Source organism: Triticum urartu, chromosome 3 (assembly GCF_003073215.2).
Source record: "Triticum urartu cultivar G1812 chromosome 3, Tu2.1, whole genome shotgun sequence".
NCBI classification, from domain to species: domain Eukaryota; kingdom Viridiplantae; phylum Streptophyta; class Magnoliopsida; order Poales; family Poaceae; genus Triticum; species Triticum urartu.
This window is the reverse complement of record NC_053024.1, coordinates 34,225,806-34,231,662: the sequence shown is the minus strand read 5'-3', so window position 1 is coordinate 34,231,662 and position 5,857 is coordinate 34,225,806.

Sequence of the window (5,857 nt, the reverse complement as noted above, 5' to 3'; positions counted from 1 at the left end):
CCAATATGAGCATCTAGGTTCCGCTATTGGTTATTGACCGGAGACGTGTCTCGGTCATGTCTACATAGTTCTCGAACCCGTAGGGTCCGCACGCTTAAAGTTTCGATGACGGTTATATTATGAGTTTATGTGTTTTGATGTACCGAAGGAGTTCGGAGTCCCGGATGAGATCGGACATGACGAGGAGTCTCGAAATGGTCGAGACGTAAAGATCGATATATTGGACGACTATATTCGGACATCGGAAAGGTTCCGAGTGATTCGGGTATTTTCGGGAGTACCGGGGAGTTACGGGAATTCGTATTGGGCCTTAATGGGCCATATGGGAAAGGCGAGTGAGGGAGTCCTGGATTAGGGGGTGTTCGGATAGCCGGACTATACCTTCAGCCGGACTCCTGGACTATGAAGTTACAAGATTGAAGACTTCGTCCTGTGTCCGGGAGGGACTTTCCTTGGTGTGGAAGGCAAGCTTGGCGATACGGATGTGTAGATCTCCTACCATTGTAACCGACTCTATGTAACCCTAACCCTATCCGGTGTCTATATAAACCGGAGGGTTTTAGTCCGTAGGACAACATACACATCAACAATCATACCATAGGCTAGCTTCTAGGGTTTAGCCTCTGATCTCGTGGTAGATCTACTCTTGTACTACCCATATCATCAATATTAATCAAGCAGGACGTAGGGTTTTACCTCCATCGAGAGGGCCCGAACCTGGGTAAAACTTCGTGTCCCTTGCCTCCTGTTACCATCTGGCCTAGACGCACAGTTCGGGACCCCCTACCCGAGATCCGCCGGTTTTGACACCGACATTGGTGCTTTCATTGAGAGTTCCTCTGTGTCGTCGCCGTCAGGCTCGATGGCTCCTACGATCATCGATAGCGATGCAGTCCAGGGTGAGACCTTCCTCCCCGGACAGATCTTCGTCTTCGGCGGCTTCGCACTGCGGGCCAATTCGCTTGGCCGTCTGGAGCAGATCAAAAGCTACGCCCCTGGCCGTCAGGTCAGATTTGGAAGTTTAAACTACACGGCTGACATCCGCGGGGACTTGATCTTCGACGGATTCGAGCCACTGCCGAGCGCGCCGCACTGTCACGACGAGCATGATCTAGCTCTGCCGCCGAACAGTGCCCTGGAGGCCGCACCCGCATCGGCTCCACCCTTAATTCGGAGCCAACTGCGCCGATCGAGGATGGTGGTTGGACGCCACCTCGGGGGCTGCGACCCCAACGGCGATTGAGCCGAAGCACCAGCCCCGTACTCTGCGAGACTCGTGACTCCAAGGAGCCGGACTCCTCTCCGGACTCCGAACCCTCCGCGCCCCTGCCGATCGAATCCGATTGGGCGCCGATCATGGAGTTCACTGCCGCGGACATCTTTCAGCACTCGCCTTTCGGCGATATCCTGAAGTCACTGAAGTCTCTCTCTTTATCAGGAGAGCCCTGGCCGGACTACGGTCAGCAAGGTTGGGGTACGGACGATGAAGAAATTCAAAGCCCACCCACCACCCACTTTGTAGCCACTGTCGACGACTTAACCGACATGCTCGACTTCGACTCCGAAGACATCGACGGTATGGACGCCGATGAAGGAGATGATGAAGAACCAGCGCCTACTAGGCCCTGGAAAGCCACCTCGTCATATGACATATACATGGTGGACACCCCAAAAGAGGGAGATGGCGATGGAACAGCGGAGGATGACCCCTCCAAGAAACAGCCTAAGCCGGCGTCAGCGGCGCCGCTCAAAATCCCGCCAAAACAAATACGGTGATTCCAGCACGGGAGATAATAATACTCCGGAATAGCCGAAGAAAACCCCCTCCAGCAAGATTTAGCACAGGAGGATGGAGAAACCAGCCCTCATGAGAGAGCGGCAGACAGAGAGGTCGAGGACGATAATTATATGCCTCCCTCCGAAGACGAGGCAAGCCTCGACGACGACGAATTGTCGTGCCAGAGGATCCCGTCGAGCAAGAGCGTTTTCAACGCAGGCTTATGGCCACGGCAAGAAGCCTCAAGAAAAAACAGCAACAGCTTAGAGCTGATCAAGATTTGCTAGTCGACAGATGGACTGAAGTCCTTGCGGCCGAAGAGCATAAACTCGAACGCCCCTCCAAGAGCTACCCAAAGCGCAGGTTGCTACCCCGATTAGAGGAGGAAGCACTTGATGCGGCCGACCGGCCACCTCGTGGCCGCGACAGAGAGGCCTCTCCCGGCCCTCCACTCAAGCCGCACCCCGTACCAAGGCACGGGAATATGCGCCGGACTTACGAGACATGTTGGAGGACAAGGCAAGGCAAACATCGGATCTATGGATCGCGTGGGCGCCCCACGGCTCGAGACGGTAACCGTCACGCCGGCCACAAATTCGGCAGGGCCGAACACAGCTCATTGGAGCTACGTCATGATATCGCCCAGTACAGAGGCGCCGCACACCCACTATGCTTTACAGACGAAATAATGGATCATCAAATCCCCGAGGGTTTCAAACCCGTAAACATCGAATCATATGATGGCACAACAGATCCTGCGGTATGGATCGAGGATTATCTCCTTCATATCCACATGGCCCGCGGCGATGATTTCCACGCCATCAAATACCTCCCACTCAAGCTTAAAGGACCAGCCCGGCATTGGCTTAACAGCTTGCCAACAGGATCAATCAGTTGTTGGGAGGACCTGGAAGCCGCATTCCTCGACAATTTCCAGGGCACTTATGTGCGACCCCCAGACGCCGATGACCTAAGTCACGTAATTCAGCAGCCAGAGGAATCGGCCAGGCAATTCTGGACACGGTTCCTAACAAAGAAAAATCAAATAGTCGACTGTCCGGACGTGAGGCCCTAGCAGCCTTCAAGCACAATATCCGTGACGAGTGGCTGGCCCGGCACCTTGGACAGGAAAAGCCGAAATCTATGGCAGCACTCACGACACTCATGACCCGCTTTTGCGCGGGAGAAGACAGCTGGCTTGCTCGTAGCAACAATATGACCAAGAACCCTGGTAATTCGGACACCAGGGACAGTAGTGGCAGGTCGCGTCGCAACAAGCAGAAGCGCCGCATTAAGCGACAATGCTGAGGATACGACAGTTAATGCCGGATTCAGAGGCTCTAAATCCGGTCAGCGGAAAAAGCCATTCAAAAGGAATCCTAGGGGCCCGTCCAGTTTGGACCGAATACTCGACCGCTTGTGCCAGATACATGGCACCCCCGAAAAGCCGGCCAATCACACCAACAGGGATTGTTGGGTGTTCAAGCAGGCAGGCAAGTTAAACGCCAAAAATGAAGACAAGGGGCTGCATAGCGATGACGACGAGGAGCCCCGGCCGCCGAACAACAGTGGACAGAAGGGTTTTCCCCCACAAGTGCGGACGGTGAACATGATATACGCAACCCACGTCCCCAAAAGGGAGCGGAAGCGCGCGTTAAGGGACGTATACGCGGTAGAGCCAGTCGCCCCAAAGTTCAACCCATGGTCCTCCTGCCCGATCACCTTTGATCGAAGGGACCATCCCACTAGCATCCGTCATGGCGGATTCGCCGCATTGGTTCCTAGACCCAATCATTGACGGATTTCATCTCACTAGAGTCCTTATGGACGGCGGCAGCAGCCTGAACCTGCTTTACCAGGATACAGTGCGGAAAATGGGCATAGATCCCTCGAGGATTAAGCCCACCAAAACGACCTTTAAAGGCGTAATACCAGTGTAGAGGCCAACTGTACAGGCTCAGTCACACTTGAAGTGGTCTTCGGATCTCCGGATAATTTCCGAAGCGAGGAGTTAATCTTCGACATAGTCCCGTTTCGTAGTGGTTATCACGCACTGCTCGGGCGAACGCATTCACTAAGTTCAATGCGGTACCGCACTACGCATACCTTAAGCTCAAGATGCCAGGCCCTCGAGGAGTAATTACGGTCAATGGAAACACCGAACGCTCCCTCCGAACGGAGGAGCACACGGCGGCCCTTGCAGCGGAAGTACAAAGCAGCCTCTCCAGGCAGTTCTCCAGTCCGGCCACTAAACGACCGGACACCGTCAAGCGCCCGGAGTAACCTACAACAAGACCGCCTGGCACGATCCGAGCAGGCGTAGCAATGCGGCCCCAACCCCAACCCTCGCAAAAAGGCGACGCCAGTACTTCGCGTACATAACTACGCTCTAGAGATACCATGGGTACAGGGGGAGGGGCACCATCACGGCACGCCCAAAATACGGCTTAAACCGTACCAGGGGCTGCCGATTTTTTAATTTTCTCTTACTTTCAGGACTCCATCCTTCGGAAGGCCTGTTCGGCAGTTCAATTGCCGCACAAACGATGCAAGAACCAGGGAAGCAGACAAGCCACGCCGCAGTACGGAACTCCCAGGTGGTCTCTATCACGAGCAGTATACCTGTTCCGCATACTATTCCGCAGCTTGCCCCTGGAACGGACATGTTAACTAGTCCAACCTTCCACTTATCGCATTATTTGTATCGTTCTGCTTTGATCGCAGCCCTTTTTAATAAACAATGCATAGCTTTCGTCTATTTTTGCATTACCTTTTTTTCTTTATATATGTTCCTTAACGACATGTTGCACCCGTACACGTTGGTACGGCCAAAATACGCCAGGGGCTTTAGTACCCCTCAATATGGTGTGAGAAGTCCGAACACTTTAACAAGTGCGGCACCCCGAACTTATAGCATTATATGCATCGGCTCCGAATCATGTCTTGGGTCAATAGTTGGGTTTGCCCGGCTCCTATGTTTTGGTGCCTTACGTTCCGCTATATCGGCTAAGGTAGCACTAGGAGAACCACTACGATTGTGCCCCAGTTGAGCTGGGTCGAGCACCTCAGTGGAGAAAGCTAAAACTGACTGTCATGATGAAGCGAGAGCTGGTCGCTGTTCGAGAGGTTTTTCGAGTCCCTAAAGACTTATGCCGCTTAGGGCGAGGAGCCGGCTCTGTCCGGCCAAGGCGTGGATAGCGCCCCGAACTCGGTCTTCCGAATACCAGGGGCTTCGCCGAAATTTAAAATTATAGAATTCTATGGCTAAGTGAGAGTGTTCACGCATTATAGTCCGATTGCCTTGTTCGTTGGGCTGAGCGCCTCCCTCGAAGGACCCAAACATGGGAAAAAGAGCGCTCAGGTTTATCCCCGAACACCCCAGCACTAGCGGCACGGGGGCAGAAGCCGACGACTCGCCATCTCTCAGAATTGATAAACAGCCGCACAGAAGGTAATATTTTAAATTCCAACAGCATTGCTTAGCGCATATAAACAAGTTTTCAGCGCACAGGACAAAACGAGCAAGTTTCACTCAAAAATTACATCCCTAGAACATTCATCCGCCACAAGGCGGGCACCCTTCAGAACATCCTTATAGTAATTCTCGGGCTTGCGATGCTCTTTCCCCGCGGTGGCCCGTCCTTCACCAGCTTCTCAGCATCCAGCTTGCCCCAGTGCACCTTAGCACGGGCAAGGGCCCTACGGGCACCTTCAATGCAGACGGAGCGCTTGATGACTTCAAGCCTTGGACAGGCCTCCACCAACCGCCGCACCAGCCCGAAATAGCTCCCAGGCAGAGCCCCTCCAGGCCACAGCCGAACAATGAGGCCCTTCATGGCCTGTTCGGCCGCCTTGTGGAGCTCGACCAGTTGCTTCAGCTGGTCGCTCAGGGGCACGGGGTGTCCGGCCTCAGTATACTGAGACCAGAACACCTTCTCTGTCGAGCTGCCCTCCTCGGCTCGATAGAATGCGGCGGCATCGGATACACTCCGGGGAAGATCTGCGAACGCTCCTGGAGAGCTCCGGATTCGGGTAAGTAACAAGTAACTCACGTTGTATGTGTTTGCTTTGCATAAGAAT